Source organism: Chamaea fasciata, unplaced genomic scaffold, assembly GCF_029207755.1.
Source record: "Chamaea fasciata isolate MVZ Bird 193981 ecotype frontalis unplaced genomic scaffold, bChaFas1.0.hap1 SCAF_3, whole genome shotgun sequence".
Classification (NCBI taxonomy): Eukaryota; Metazoa; Chordata; class Aves; order Passeriformes; family Sylviidae; genus Chamaea; species Chamaea fasciata.
Genome location: NW_027094088.1, coordinates 8,198,740 through 8,215,556, shown reverse-complemented (window position 1 = coordinate 8,215,556; position 16,817 = coordinate 8,198,740). Strand labels below are relative to the sequence as shown.

The 16,817-nt window shown below is 42.1% G+C and overlaps 1 long non-coding RNA gene across 3 annotated transcripts in view; it reads left to right on the top strand.

Moving 5' to 3' along the window:
• LOC136286372 (uncharacterized) overlaps positions 1–15,798 on the top strand; it is a 38,428-nt gene extending 22,630 nt beyond the window's left edge. For 2 of the 3 annotated variants that reach the window (XR_010719873.1, XR_010719872.1), the window contains 5 exons: positions 10,023–10,124; positions 10,415–10,490; positions 13,031–14,168; positions 15,268–15,457; positions 15,698–15,798. This is a non-coding gene — a long non-coding RNA (uncharacterized lncRNA). The remainder of the gene's footprint in view (positions 1–10,022; positions 10,125–10,414; positions 10,491–13,030; positions 14,169–15,267; positions 15,458–15,697) is intronic. The other variant, XR_010719874.1, reaches the window with a different exon arrangement.
• Positions 15,799–16,817: the final 1,019 nt, after the last annotated feature.

The window sequence follows — 16,817 nt, the reverse complement described above, 5'->3', positions numbered from 1 at the left end:
TTGGAAATAACAGCAAGGTGTTGTACTGGGTTCTTGGGCTTTATCAATTGCTTGTAAAAAACCTTAAGCACTTGGTGCTGAGGAATCAAAGTATTTTTCTTTTAGTGCTATTTTTAAACACAAAAAAAGGCTTCTCTGCTAGGTAGCGAAAGGATTTTAAGCTTCTGCTGGATGTGTTAGAAAAAGAAAATATCCCTTTAGCCACTGGTTGCTGCCTGTATATTAATGCTTAGCAGGGTATTTCAATAGGATGCAAGTTGAATTCATATTCTTTATGTGTTGTTGATGAATTTGCAGTGATAATTGTGAATTTTTGTCAAATTGGACTTGTTAACTCTTGGGCTAATTTCTGTCCATAGCTGAGTAGAATTGCAGATTATACAAGCTTTTCCAGTTGCCAACAAAATGATGACTCAAGTTCGCAGTACAAGTAGCCCATGAAGCAGAGCAGGAACTGCAGGAGAATGGTCTTGATTCCTGCAGGTTACAGAGAATCTGTTTTTTTAATAAAAAGGTGCCAAACCTCTTTGAACTCCTGTGCCTGTAAATAAATCCCCCCAGCTCAGCAGGGATGTCTGGGAGAGTGAGGACTGGGCAGGGCTGGCATGCCTGGGGACAAGATGTGATTCCCCATATCTCAGTTGGGGTCAGCAAAGTCAAATAAGGGAATGGGAGACAGGGAGACATGTCTGATACTCCAGGCATGCTGCCTGCCAACACTAAGCAGAGCTGCCCTGAAAAAGGATTTAGTAATTTGCCCTGCTGTATTTGAGATCCAGTGTTTTACAGCACTGGAAATTGGAGTGGTTCATGCCTTAATCGGGATGTTTTGGGTGGAAAGTGTTCCCCCTGTACCCACTAAAGACATGCAATGGGAGTTTTGCTGTAATGACTCTAGTGAGGCTAAGATTTGATTGCACATCTTCTAATCCCACATTTCTGGGCTTATTCATGGCTCCATTTCTTCCTGTTTGACCTTCTGGAGCCTGGAGGAGGCGGATTTGGATTTTTGCCATATTTGTCAGCATTAGTAAAAACAGCATCTCTAAAACTTCTTGAATTCTGGGTAGTTCAACAGAAAATTTTAAGCACAAGGAATCTGAAAAACACTGATGTGCCTAAATCATTCTGGCATTTCAAATATGTGTATTTTGAGAGTGTTTTGGTGTAGAGTGTAGCTTGAAAGATGCCTCTAAGAACTCCTTAGTGCTTGGTACAGTTTGAGGAAAAAAGGCTGGGAAGACATTGCAATCCTGAAAATTGTGGAAACAATTGTATAATGAGGCTGTAGTTAATAATTGTTTGTAAATAGGCATTGTCTTAGTTCCAAAACCTGCCTTTAAATTTTTGGCTTGCAGCATTATTGTACCTGATAGTGAAATAAATGGAGCTGAGCTTGACTTAGGTTCCGTGCTTTATTGGGGTAGAAGAGATAAGGTGCCTGTTCCTAAAATGTTGGAGCAAGAAGGTGTCTGAGGTCTTTGAAAATAAAACTGTAGGGAAAAATTAGAAGTAAAAGCTGTGTGAACGATTTATAATCACTGTAAATGCTTGGGAAAACTATTTTTTTTTCTTTCTAGTAGTCTTTAATAGCATTTATACTGTATTCTGAGGTACTGTTTTGTAATTTCAAAATGCCGACTTCTGTTTCTTTATGGTAAAAATCTTTCACTCTTCAGTGGCAAATAATTTCCCCTTTCCCAGTTTTCTTGTTTTCGACCAGGAGCCTCGTGCAGCTCGTTGCTGTCTGTGAGCCTTTTGTAACCAATTCCAAAGCACCTTCAAACAGACTGAAATCTTGTCAGCACCGGAGCTCTTTGTAGGGCACCCCAGGACAGGACAAAAGATGCACATGCAGGAGTGCATAAGGTCATTTGATCAGTGTGTTGCCTTCTGAAGGGGTGGGTGACCCTCTGAGGGGTGGGCTGAGGTGTGAGTGCTTCACAGTGAGATTAAATTTCACTTTTTAACTCCTTATGGATACGTGGATGTTGAACTGCCCCTCCTGTCCAAACCTGGTGTCTGCTTCTGCAGGGAACAAACCTGTTCCCCACTGCTCCTGCCATTGAACAGAAAAATCCAGGGGATGTGTGGAAGTACCTACAAAGCAGGCAAACCTTTAGGCTGACTTGGGCTGGGTTTGAAATACGTTCAACAGAAACAGCCAACTGCCACATATGTTGAATTCAATAACACAGAAAAATTGCAGTGCCTAGGAAATGAAAAGCTGATCTCCAATTAACTCCTATGTGTTCAGCAGCAGGCAAGAAAGAAAAAAAAAAATCCAAATAAAACAGTAGCATGTTTCTCATCCAGAAAAATTTTGACTAGAAACACCACAAGCTGATTTTTTGAATCATGACACCAAGTACTGGGCTATGTCTGCATGTAAAGCTCTGTCCAGGCCTATCTCCAAATTTCAGTGGACTCCATGGTAAATTGAGGCGTGCTTTTTCTGAATTTTTTTCCACTTATTGAACTTGTGCTGCCTTTAAATTCTGTATCTTTAACTGGGAATTCTGTAGCAGTAATAAATGGATGAAAGTGGGAAGCTTGAGGACAATATGCAGCTAAAGAGGCACAGACACCTTCTGGTCCTCTTCAGGAAGCTCAGTCTTGTCTGGTACAATTTGGCTTTTTGAAACATTTTTCTAGTACTTGTAGGCTGAATGAGATTTTGGTTACCGTATCTGGAAAACACTAGGATGAAAATTACCCTGGAAAGTCCTTCTGAGACCTTTGCAAGTAAAGTTTTCCTTTGTCATATTCTCAGAAAATGCTGTGTAAGAGAATGTTTGCACCTGCTGTGTCTCCCATAACTATCCTGAACTCAGCACTGGATTTTGTGTTCCTATTTTTAAAAGCCGTCTTGCTAAATGGGTACAGAGAATGTTCTCTCTGGGAGGGGAAGGGAACAGCAGTGCAGCATTAGGGGAGCACCGTGAACTTGGCATGCCTTGTATCAGCTGAGAGAGTGAAAGGAGACAGATAAGAGAGCTGAATAAATTAGCATAGGTTTTGTGTGTTTTACTGACTTGCAACTCTGGCAATGTCAGGGAGGAAAAACTCTTTTTAAGTCTTTCATGTAGCGTGAATCACCTGAGGGAGGGCTGGAATCGTCTCCGAAGGAATTTAACTCACCTACTGCTTCAGATGGAGCAGATAAACCTAAGGAAAATACCTTGCTTGGCTTGCAAGCATTGGAATAAGTGTCTGCAGAAAGAGATGGCAAAGCGGGGATATTGCAACCAGACCTGTGCCTGCTGCCTGCCAGGTTTCGAGTCTCTTTATAGGAGCTAGCAGCCTTGCCTGGAAAAAGAGTCAAGGAGTTGCTACAGCTTTCTAGAAAGCAGGGAAAACAAAGAGCAGGGAAAGCCACACAGAGCTCCTGTTTGGACGCTGTATATGATTAGGCTGAGTGTGTTTGGGGAAAGAAGTGGGGAAAAGAAAAGTTCCAGCTTAGTGACTCCTCCCCCCTCCCCAGCCTTTTTTTAATTCGCGTTCAGCAGCGATTCACTGCAGGGCTTGTCTGTGCTTAAACTTGCCTGCTTTAATTAAACTGATCATTTAAATTGATGTTAATACCTGAGTGTGTGCGAGCATTCAGTACTTTGTACGAGTTTTGTGTGCCTCTGTGAACTACGAAGCGGATTTAACCAGTTTGATGAATATTCCCAAATGTATTTGGAGAGTCTTAATTACCAGCAACCAGTTTTTCCCATTCTTTCACTTTGTGTGTGTGTGCAAATGTTCTGTTTTGGGAAGTGTGTTGTGCTGACAGTTCACTTGGGATTATTCATGACTGCAGAGATTCATTCTGAAACTCTGTGAGTAGTAGGAAATCTTTTTGTGTCTTGATCTTTGAGTCTTTTCTTGATTTTTGTTGACTTCTGGGAACTGGGCAAAGATACTGGACTGGAATGCCAGGGAAAAGGAATTGCTTGCTTACATTTGTTTGACATTTTGTAGTCTGTGTGCATATAAAGGATCTAGAATCTGTCATTGATTTCTCCTCCAGCATGAGACTGGCAAAACTGCAGCTTGCTGCTTGGCAAAGTGCTGATCATGATGTCAGAGCATGCACGCACCCACCTCATTTATATATATATATATATATTTAAAAATGGAAGTGGTAGCTGCATTAAATGAAGTGGCTTTTAAGGGAGAAAAGCAATAATGAATCTAAATAAATGATACAGAACTCCTCTAAAAGGATCATAAAAATATAAGAGGTTAGAAGCAATGGCTGTTTTGGCAGTGTGATTTAAGAGTTTGAATCCATAAGAGATGAAACATTTAGAGAGAACTGGAAACTTGTAGTTGCAATGAATATTATCAGGTGAGAGCAAATGTGGAGAATGTGAAAAAGTTCTCACTACTTGCATTTGTAATAACGGGGAGTTTCATGCCTGTTTGTACTGACACACATTCGTGAATGCAGTGTTAACTAACAAAAGTCATTAAAGTGCTTTATAGTTCAGCTGCAGGGTGGCAGATGCCCAGCAATAGAGTAGGAGAAAAGGAGTAGTGGTAGGAAGTTCTGGGTGGTATGAGTGGAATTATTCGAATGTGCAGGTGGGAAACTTTTTCATCTCCTCTATTAATTTAATTGGAGGCTGTTATTTGCTTTGGTTTGTTGTACATTTAATGAGCATTTCAGGAGGGAAATTGAGAGGAAAGCAGCTGTGAAAACTGTTTTGTTTTTTAATATGAACTAATCTAAGTTGTAGTCTGGGTTAGTCTGCCAGCACCATCAAAAATTATTATTTATGAGTAAAGAAAATCCCCAGTAGAGCTGTGTTCCACAGGAGGTGTCTCATCCAGTGAAGAAGGCCTTGCAAAGGATCTCCACATTTTAATTCCACACGAGATAACTCGGAACGTGCAGGGCTGGGAGCAGACCTCAGCCTAGATCGTGGAATACACAAAGCAGCTGTTTTGCCTATAAATAAACCAAGAGCCTCTTCTCAGTGAGGCTTTCTTCACAGATAAGCCATGGAAATGAGCTGCCACTTGTAACTGTTGGTGTTCAGAGTTAAAGTATGTGGTAGTAGCAGGATTCACATTCTGGTGTGTGAAAGTCACACTGGCATCAGGTTTCAGCCTTATCGCGTTGCTATCACGCTGTAGTGAAACCACTTGTGCTGCAAGAGTTAAATCTGTTTCTCTTCCTAATCCCCCGAGTGCCACAGGTTTATATCTTAGGTAGAAAGCAAAACTCCGCTGCACTTGGTCAAAAACATCTCCATGCACCAGTGATTATTTTGTTTCCATCTCTTTATAAACGTCTACATACTTTTAATAATTTAACAGAGAATTTTACTGGCGGGGAGGGGTGTGGTGGAATATCTAGTTGATTTCCTGGGCTCTTTTTAATTTTTTTTTCCCCCCTTCGATTTGTGGTTTGGTTTTGGTTTGTTTTGTGTGGCTTTTTCCTTCTCGTTTTTCATGTGAATCCAGGGAGAAGCAGCAGTAGGAACGGCACAGATCTTGTGGGCTGGCTCAGTGCCTGGGGACAGCCTCTCAGTGACCAGGTGGTTCTGGTGGCTCTGCTCAGCCCTTGGCACTCGCCACCACCAGTAACTCAGGTTCTTGCACCTATCTGACGCCCGGAAATCAGTCATTTGGTTACCCCCAAAACAGAAGTGTTACCCTCACTCTGATCACCTGTTCCCAGGCAGGTAGCAGCCCACACCTGCTGTATTCGTGCCGGTGGGAAACCAGCAGTTTTCCTCATCTGGGAGTAAAGCAGGAGCTCTGGACGGAAACAAGCCGAGGCAAGGAGAGAGGCAGGCAAAGCACTGGTAGCGTTAGATCCCGCTGGGGGAGAGCAGCAGCCCGGATCTCCCGGATCCTGCAGGGAGGAGCAGCCCCAGGTCCGGGATTGCAGCGACTGCTGTCGGCCGGGGACGGGCAGCGCCCAGCCCTGGCTGCAGCTCCCGCGGCCTCTCCAGGGGCTGCCTCGGGGCCGCCGCTGCAGCTTCTGCCAGCGCATCTCCTCATTGCTTGGCTTGGAGCCACGAGAGAAGTTCGCACTCTGAGCGTTTCTGTCCCTTCTCCTGAGTGGCAGCTGGACAGCAAGGGCAGCACAGCGCCTTTTAAAGGAGCCTCTTACCCCGGCTGGGACACAAGGCACAGCTCTTCCTCAGAGGAGCTCTCTACCCCTTCACACTCTCTTCACTCCGAAGTGTGAACGCCTTCTCTTTCTCAACAGGATAGAAAATTCCAAAACAAAAGGAAAGAAAAATGCTTTAGTTCTATTTAATAGGTTTTGGCATTCTTGTGTTTCCTTTGTGACTTCTGAGATTTTGCACTCCCGTGGAGGAAAAATTAGGGGTTGGAAGTAGATGATCTTTAAGGTCCCTTCCAACCCAAAGCATTTTATGATTATATTTCTGTAATTCCTCTATCCAAAAATTGGTAATCCAATTCTTCTTTCTCTGCCTTAAAGATACCAACTGAACAAAATATCCACAGTTGATGATTTTCTCAGTTAAAATCCCCCAAACAAAAATAAAAACAACCCCACAAACTACACTAAAATAAATACGTTAACCATAGTGGCTGTTCACACAGGCAGTTCTACCATGGTAATCGTTCTAAATTTTATGATATTAGCACAAAGAAGGTTCTTTAAGCTTATTCTTCTCAGTTGAGCCACTCAGATTTCAGAATGCAGCTTACATGCTGGCAGCCCTGTCTTCAGAGGAGTGATTTGTTAATAGAATATTCAGTCTGTTATTTCTCTGACAAAGGATCCCCCCCCTTCTCCAATACAACCTCTTATGTCAGAGGTGTTAGTGTTAATGACAGTGCTTTTCTGAATACCATTCTGCATTGGTTAAAAGGATCTTTCAAATAAGTCTGATCTCCTTCCAATAAGGAGAGGATGAAATGGGCCAAATTTCTGCCAGCACATTTCGCTGTGGGACAGGGGATTTCTTAGTTCTCTGCAGCTGTGTCCAGCCAGGCCCCTCTCCAGGACAGCTTTCCTGGGGCTGGCAGCTGTGGCCTTTCTTGTTGGCCAGGGAGAGGATATTGAATGTTCTCCCTGCTGCTCCCTGCACAGAAACAGGCAGTGCCCAGGCTGGGGGCTCAGGGGAGAAAGGATGCTCTGTTGATAAGGTAATAGGCGTCTGCAGCCCCGAGGGAAACTTGCCAAAACCTTTCTCTAGTAACTGCGGGGATTATCTAAAAATCAGTAATAAAGGCGGTCGCCAGGGGAAGGGAAAATACATCTTCAAGGGAAGCCAAATTCTGTGAATGCTCCACAAGAGCAATCATAGCAGGATTTAAGGTATTTGTGAGGCAAATCAGATTGAGGAAAATTGTTTCAAAAGAGACCCTTAGCTGGCAATGAGGACCATATGTTCTTTCTTATCTCTGCAGAAATAACCATCCTTTTTAGCATATTGACCCATGTGAGTAGCTGCCACAGTCTTGATTCTTAGCATCTACAAACATACTAGTAATGAAAATAATTAATTGCCCTAAATGAATATGTTACATCAGTTTTTGCAGCTTTAGCCTTGTTTCACCTCTACTAGACTGCAAAGTGTGTCATTTTAATCTGCAACACGCAGGAACATTGGGATAAATTTCCTGAAGCCAGTGGAATTCTCACCTTTTATGCCAGGAGTGATTTTGGCTCATCTGTTGCTCCGTGTTCTTCCTCCCAGATGGGCTGGAGGGATGATGTCTTCTCCTCTCATGGTACTTTAAAACACCAGTTGGGTTTGTCTGTGTTTTAACACTGGATCCTTCCAGAAAAGCAGAAATTGCTCTGAACACTGAAATCTTGCTTTGTCTGCAGTGCTGTTGCAATCAGGAATATCAGCTATCAAAGAGAACTCTTTAATCATGTAATTTAACAGTGCCTTAACGACTGAATCTGGGTAGGACTTCAGAAACACTGACTTTTGTTTCATTTTAGGGGCAGGATTTGTACTCAAGTTACTTCATTGTAGTGTCCAGGAGCAACAGCCTTCAGGCTCCCATGTGTTTAGATTCACCACAAAAAATATAAGAACTACATCTACCCCCTCATAACTGGTGACCTTTAAGGCACTTCTATGGCCTTTTAAAATGTCTGCTTCCCCAGAATAAGTGGGAGTTTACAGAAAGTTGGTCTTGGTGTTTTGGGAGACATCTACATGCTGCTAAAAAAACCCCTGTCAATTCATTTCAGAAGGGGCTAGGAATTGTGGATTATTTTATTTTGTCATGACTTTGTTCTGACAACTGTATCAAATCCCAAAAAATTAGCAGCCAGCAGTGTGAAGACCAGCTGCTACCACCTACCTCTGAGTCTTCCCAGATCTGTGCCATTAGCACTCCTTTCTTCCTTTGCCCTTCCTCCCTCTCTCCAGTCTTCATTTCAAAGGTTATTAAATTAAATCAATTTCAGGCTTCCCCTTAGCCTAATGCTTTCCAGTTTTTCTCTTCCCTGGCTTGCTGTGTCTCATCCTACAGGGATGTTCTTGTCTCTGTTTCAACCGGCTCCTCGTTTGAGGTGCTTTCCTGAAGTCCAGACTGATGAGAAAAGTGATTCTTCTAAATATAGGTAATAAAATAAATCTAATCAAAGGCACATGCCTGGTTAGCTGAGAACTGGCCTTTTACAAATTAGTGTTATAGTATATTGGATTAAGATTCAATACTCATTTGGCTGGGACACTTACCTACATGTTTGTTCAGTTTTTGTTGAGGATATGAGCTTGAGAGAGTTAGGAATTTTTATTCAAAGAAATCCCAAGCTGTCTATTTCTGACTGTAGGAATTCTTTATGTTATATTATAAATATTAGGTGCATTAATTTAGTTCTTAATTGTGGAACTGCACTGTATGTATACTTACTTTTATTTATTCAGATTCCTTAATTTCACATAGGCCTAAATTACACCTGGGTCTTGGCAGCCAGACAGCTGGAGAGAAAATTACTGATACAATTTTAACACCTCAGTGTTTGACAGAGGATAGTGCTGGCCCAAAGGATGCATTTTTAAATTACATTAAAAGAAAACTTCAAAATGCTTGTTTGTTTACTGAAAGCTATATTGCAATAAGGAGACCTGCAGGTAAGGTGGGAATCTGGGCTTTGCCATTTCCCTAATAGCAGGAGTTTTAATAAAACATTAAAGCATTGATTAAGAGGTACTGTTTCTATTGAAAGGTACTGTTCTTAATTCCTTTTTTTTTTTCCCCTGGAGGCAATTAGTCATACTGTAGTGTTTTTCTGAAGTGGAAGGTAAAAAGACTGATAAAATCAGTTTGGAATCAAGGCTAGGTCATTATTTAAATATATGATACTGTGCCTATAAGGCTTATTTTTAATAAGACTGTAACTTTATCTGCCTTTACCACTTAGATGATAAACTCTCTGGAACTATTTTTGCACTGTAATTCCCAGCACACCCTTGGGCTCAGTGGTCATGAGGTGCTTCTGCTCTGTGGATGTGATTAATCCTGGTGATTTCATCACATGCAAACCTCTTCCGTGCAGCAATGAGAATTTGGATTAAGGTTCCAGAAACATTTCATTTGGCATCTTCTCTGGACAGAAGTGAGCAGGAGCCGGTCCTGCTCAGGGTCCTGTCAGGAGCAGTCCCATGGAAATATGAGTGCCTTTGGGATCTCTTAATGAAGGAAGCAGAACTTGGTTCTTGGATGGTGATCCACTGATGATCCTGACAAAACACTCTTCTTTTTGAAGTGCCTCATTCCTTGGGCTGCCTAAAGCTTTTCTAGGAAGTGCTGTAGAAATAATAAGATGATTTATAGCCCTCCACTTCAGCATCCTCAGCTCCAGGTGGTTTTCCTAGTGTAGTAATCCTAACATTTCTGTTGTGACCATTACTGCTGGCATTGAGATGTTTTTTGTGTGAGACAAACCCTTGGATGTGAGAAGAGTGCAGGTGTCTTGCTCTGTGTTCCCTGAAATGATGTTGAACAGTCTTTGTCAGTATCAAAACTTACTATCTTACTTATTTACTAACTTACTTACTATCTCTCAATTTTTTCAGCTCCCCTGGAACCTTCTTTTTATCACTTCTTCTGAGTACAAAGGTGTGTCAGTAAAGTGAGCTGGATCAAAAATCAAACTATGGAGACCTTCCTATTTCAAGGTAGTGCTTCTCAGGCATAATGTTTTGGGTTTTTTCCCGTGTTCCTGGCAGTGTTTTTATAGCAAATGGTGAAAACTCTTAGGTTTGTGATGGATCGGTGGCTTTTCCAGGTGAGTTCACCCAATTCCTAACTGAAACTTACTCCTGAAGAAAGTCTTACTGACTTTACCAATAGAAAGTCACCTCTGTGGACAGTATAAATTATGATTCCGTGAGACATATTGGATTTTGTTGTTATTGTTCTGATGAAAACCTCTATTGATCTTCTGCTATTTCTGTTTTTACTGAAGCAAAGCTGTGCACTTTATGTTCAGAAGGATCCAAGAGGGAAAAAAGGGATTACTTGGAAATTCAAATGAAAGAAAGGTAACAAAGCCAAAGTTTTTGCCATTCCATTAATTGGAATTGAATTGTGGTTGGTAAATCTGCCTTTTGCTCTTCCTAGAAATAGCAAGCAGGGGCATGTGCTGACATGCAGCTTGTGCTACATTTGAAGAGTAAAATTCTGTTCATTTCAAACTGCTGTTCCTGATTTTTACTGGTGCAAAATGAGATTTATAAAAGCTCTGTAACGCCAAAGTAAATTTGAGGCTGTTTGTTACTCATGGGGAGCAAGACTGCATAAAAATTCACCTTGATTCTGCTGGTGCTTATTAATTTTATTTTGTTTTGTTTCTGGGGCCTATGTTCATATGTTACAAAAATCCTAGTGTTCCCTTCATCTTCTCCTCAAAAATTAAGAGTTATATTTCCTTTTCTGCTTTTATACCTGGTATCTGTTGATGTATAAAAGAGAAAAAAATCATTGTTTCTCCTGTTACTCTGTGAATGCTTCTTAGTAAAACAGGTTTACTGCAGAAGTGAAGAGCTGTAAAATTGTGTGTTTAGAAGTTTTACTTTTGAAAGTATTAGAGCGTAAGCTGGGAAAAAAAAACAACAAATTAGTTACCCACTTAAAAAGTCCCACTTTCTAATTGTTTTTGAGGTGAGGTGAAGGGTTAAGAGAATATAGTATTGATAGGATGGGTCATATCTGCTAGGTATCTTTTGCCTTTTTATAGATACTGTCAAAGAATTAAACGTGGCAGTTTGCCAACATTTTCATTTCTTGATGACATCAGTGGTAACAGAAGGCTCATAGTTCATCATTTATTTGATCTGCTGACAAAACTGATTACTTGGAATAATACAACTGAGTTTGTCTCCTGCTGTGAATCCCATCTTAATAAAATATCTGTTCAAGGAACAGGTGAAGGGAAAGTTAGATATTCCTTCTTGGAATGTTTGTGAGGTTTCTCATCCTTAAGAAAATATTTTCTCCATCACACCACGTAAGTCTTTCTGCACAGTTGGTGCCAGCTTTGAACTTCTCAAAAAGAGAATAATAAGTAAACAGCATAAAGCTTAAGCATTTTTATCCCCACTCTCTTCCTCTTTAACACTGTGCTGTGCTTGTGCCAGGGCTTTACCTGCACCTCCTTTCGGTGTGGCAGCCTGGAGCAGGAACCGTCAGTGCCACAGGCTCGGGGTTGGTCTGTCCATGTTTCAAGGGATTTACTTTGGAACAGCCCTCTAGTGCATGGGACCAGCTTCCCCCTAGTGGTTGGGATGCATCTCTTGGTGGGCTTGACCCAAAACATCCTGTTTGCATTTTCCGGAGTTCTCTGCCTGTGCGAGGCCTGTCTGCCCAGCAGCCTCAGTGGGTATTGGGAATGTGGATGGACATTATTTCTACTTTAGGGATGGAGAAGCAGAAAATCCAAGTCACTGTCCTGCCATCCCACAGTGGGTCAGAAATAGAAGCCTGAATCCCGTTTTCGTGCTGAATGGATTCTGAGTAGTCGCTGTATCCACCACCTTAAACTTTGAATTCCAGCCCCCTGCTCATTATAGAGGAAAGTCCTAACTCTTTTCCATGTCTCCTCTTTCCCCCATAGCTGTTAGACCTGCTCTTGAGAAGGAAACAGTGGGAGAAAGGAACATTTAAAATCCTAAAACACTCTAGATGTCTGGCAGTGAGACAATTTTAATTATACATGTAGCTATGTGCTTAGAAACTCAATAAAACTCTGCCATTTCTCAATGATCCAGGAGAACAGCTTGTTCTGTAAAAGGCATTTTCTAACTATAGACAGGTATCAATTCCTTTATTGATTGGATTGATTCCTTCCCCTGCTAATGCATCTGCTGTCCTGATGAAGTGACTCCGACCTGTAACATCACTTCTTTGGTGGAGGGAGTGAAGAAAAGTGGTTTTTTTCACAGTGCTGTCAATGCACAGCTACTGCTCACCAGGCCTTGGAAACATCAGTTGTGAAAACAGCTGGTCATCCCCAAAGTTCCCTCATTTCTGGTCACTTAAGCAGCACACCACTCTAACCTAATTCATTCCATCACCCAAATATGTTAAGAGATTGAAAGCAGTCATGGATACTCCCTGATGTTATTTTTATCTCTGACCACAAATTTAATTTGTTCAAAAGCTGATGAGCTTTGCCATTGTGGGGATCCCCACACTGGAATGAACTCCGGGCTCCCCTTGCCTGGGAAGCATTTGCCAGTGCTGCTGATGTGATGAAGCGGGGAGGAACTCCAGTGCAGGTGAAATCCAACCTTTGGAATTCCTTAAGGGAGTGGTTGGAGTGAGTGTGAAGTCAGTCTTGGGTTTTTCAAACATGGTTTAAAATTTTTTCATTTTAAAAAATTCCAGAGGTTTGAAGATGCTTGTAAATCATCCTAGCAGGGAGACCCTGCATCATAGTCTTAAGAGTATTCTCTTGGCCAGAATATTGCCCTACATCTCTGGGAAAGAGGGAAGTTGGGAAGGAATCCTAATGGAGAGACAAGAAGTGAAGAGCTACAGTCTCCAGTGGCCTCAGCTGAGGCCTCTGTATCTCTATACTCAGGGCTCTGAGCACGGATCTTTGCTGCAGATCTGGAGAAAGGTGGATCTGTTCTGTATCCTCCACAGCTGCAGAAGGGGGAGGCACTCAGCCTTTGGACATGCTGAATGCTGTGGCTGCCAACAGTTTGCTGCTTCAGAGTGGAATCAGCACTGCTCTTGGGCAGAGCCAGGAATGGGGAAACACAGATGGGATGTCATTAACATTCATGGACTGGCCAAGGAAGAGTTCTGCATGTTGACAAGATAATGTACAGCTTTAATATAGCAAATTTCTACAGCTGGTGGGGACTCTGGCGTCTTCCTTGTGGAACATGCCCAGCTATAACATTTATTTTCACTGTTTAAAATGAGTTCTGAGGAAGAGGTGGATGAGATCCTGTTCCACGTTTCCATCAAAGCACCCACTTCTCTGATAAGGACCCCACCTCCCACCTCACGTTTTCAAATGATTGCTCAAACTCCTGATGCTGAGCAGAAAACATTTCAGCTGTTTTTCAAAATGAACATTTATCCGGTGGTGTCTTTCCCCCTTCCCAGGGCAGAGTATTAATTAAATTGGGGGACTCAAGAGCCTGTCTGGAAGGGTTTCTGAATGGAGAGGAGGTGCAAACCCAGAGGACCAACATTAAATGCCACCAGATGTTCTTCTGAAATGGAAGAGTTAAAAATCCAAGCTCAAAAGGACAAAGAAAATGAAAAAAAAACAAACCAAAGGAGAAATCTTGATTCTGGAAAATGAGAAACTGCTTGTCAGAGGAAATGTGGATGTGTGATGCCAGAGTGGGGCAGTTTTTTCTCCAGCTCCTGTGCTTCCTCTGAGGTGGTTTGACTTTTGAAATATATATGAGAAAGGTGACTTGTTGTTTGTTTCCTGTACTGGGAGAGAAGGAATAGGAAGAGGGAGCAGATTTTGCACTATTAATGTTGCAGGAGCAGAAGCATTCCCTTGCTGTCTGTTCCTATTGAAAACAGCCTGAAATGGCTTTTAACTTTCTACTGGGAAAAATAACAGGAATATCAAAGGATCATATTAGTTAGGAAACAAGCAAGCAGCCTCAATATAAACTTTGTGTTTGCTGTGGTGTGAAGAGAATTGAAGACGTTGGTGGTGGCAGTGAAGATGGATTCTGGGGATGTAGGTAAGATATCCTAATGCTTCCATGTTCTCCAGGGATGCCAGTTTGCAGGTCACAATTCTGGTCTGGGGCTAAGGGGAATGGATAGATTAAAAAAACCCCCAAACTCTAACATGTCTCATCCTGAGAACTGAGCTGTAATTCCTGTAGTCAGTGGTAGGGATTTCCCGGGGAATAAGTGCTTGGAAATGTATTGTTAAGTGTTTTTCTGCCACACATCCCTCTTTTCCCAAGCTGAGATCCAGGCCTGATCAGCAGTTGGTCACTGAACATCTGCCCCAGTGCAAAATGGACAAGTTTATCCAGAGAGCTGAGATGCTCCAACAAGGCACCTTCGCTATCCTGACCTGCAGAGCTTTCCAGTGCTCTGGAGCACAGGAATATGGCTGGAATTGTGCTCTAGGAAAACATTAGCCTTGGAACAGCTCTGTTAACCTCTAGCAAGTCTCTTGAATCCTGCAGTGCTGGCCCAGGCATTCAGTGCAAACAAAGCACAAGCTGCTGTAGCATATTTGTGCCAGGGTTTCCTGATTCCAAGTGCAGTCAGATACGGCCTAAAATGAACCATTGTTGTAACAATGGCAAGAGAGGCTGGGGTGAAAATCGTGTTATTTCCTTTGGAAAGAAAAGAGTTCTATTTTAAACTATTTTCCCCTTAATCTTACTATTTTGTTTTGCCAGTGTTTATAATAGAGAGTACAATACTTCTTGTTATGATTGTTCTTTGTGTGACTGGGATATAAGTAGATGTTCTGCAGCAAATTGTCTGGGATACAGAGTCCAAAGAGATTATGCTGCAGGAAGTTCTAAAAAAAACCCCAAACCCTTACACAATCCCCCACTCACTCCCTCCAAAAAGCCACAACCCAAACAAATAAAAACCCCAAACAACTGTCATAGTTCCAAAATAACTGTAAAAAATGCATGCTAGGCTTGAAACAGAAGCCTGGGGGAAATGATTGTCAGATCCCTCGGTGTATTTGAGAAGTGATTTATGTACATTAAACAGAAAATAAGAAACACATACTTGGGCTGTGCTTATGTGTTCTCACTGCAACAAATGAACAGCTCCTCTCCTTCTTTGCTTCTCCATCTTTATTAGCAGTCATCTGACCTTCCCTCCTCTTCTGCTTCCACTAATCCTTACCAAGATGGCTGGAAAGAACTTCTATTGTGGACTGGAGTGTTTTCCTGAGATTATTTCTACTATTTCAGCAAGCTCCATAGAGTTACTGGATGCTCAGAAGAACTTTTTTGATCTGGACTTCACAAACCTTGGAGCCTGTTCAACAGTAAGTAGCCAGGAGAGAGGAGAGGTACTGCTGCCTGTCACCTGAAACAAATTTTAATTAATTTCAAACTGTTTTTTGAAACCAGACATTGGATAAAAAAAAAATAATCACACGTACTTCATGGAGTATGTCCTTCTGCATGAGCCCTTTGTTCTCATTTATGGCAAGGGGATTGTATCCACAGCCATCTACTCACAAATGACAATTTATCAGGCTATGATATTTTCCATTATTTTGCAGGATGCTGCCTGAAGGAAACAGCAGAGCTGGAGGCTTGTGTTTGAGTGGGTGATGTATGGAAGGGGATTGTGACAGTAAGTTAAGATACAGCACAACTCACAAATAAAAGGGAAGCAGATTTTCCGTGTCTCTGTGCCATTGTTTAGGTAATGTGTTTTACTGAGATTTTGATAAAACTGGTATTTAAAGAAAAATCCCCAAATCTAACCCCATCGTGGAAACTACCTGGTTATTGCAAGATGATTTGCATAGGCAAATTGGGATGTGCAGCTTCTTTGGATAATTTTGTGCTCTGATCTGAGAAACCTTCAGGCATCTCATCTACAGACTTGGCTCTTTTATCCTAATATTTGGCCCTTCCAGAATTTCTTTTGCCTGAGGAATTCAAAGCTTTTTACAGATTCTGCAGAGTTTTCTTTGTCAAGACACAAGGCTTGTGAGAACAAGGTGGAAAGCAGGGAGACTGCTGGAAGGTCCTCATGTACCTAGATGTTCCCCACTTGGTTTTCCTGCCCCTTCGGCTGCCAGCAGTAGCAGGGAATGGAAATTCTTTTGGGATGTGGCAACTCTGACTTGAAGAGTTCTATTCCACAGAACCATCTTCCAGGGTGAATTTTATTTTCATTTAGTATTAAATCAAGTGCAGTCACAGGTAACCAGTGCAGAGTTCAGCTGTGTGTCCTCAAACGGGATTTTGGAATTTTCCACATTTTGGAATTGCAGGCTCTGCATTAGGGTGGGAGGGCAGAGATCTGAGTTGGGTGTGGTGCTGCCTGTGAGGTGTCTGAGAGAGAATCGACTGTTGCATAAAACTGAACAGCTTTTTCCTAGCTACCCTTTACACAAAGTTGAATATTACCCAGGAGTTGTGTGGCTGGTTGGAAACTGAGGGCTTTTTCTGGGCAAAAACTGAGCTTCCGTTCAGTGGGAAAGGGAGGAGAGGGAGCTGTGGGGACAGGAGGGGCTGCTTGCCAGTTCTCAGGGTCAGGAACAAGCTGGAGCAGGCAAACAGGTACCCAGCCAGCTCCACGAGCAGAGTTAACTCAGCCTCAGCTCGCTAGGCATGAATTAAATCAGAATTAACAGAGCACCAGGAGAAAGGAGGTTTCACCCAGGAATG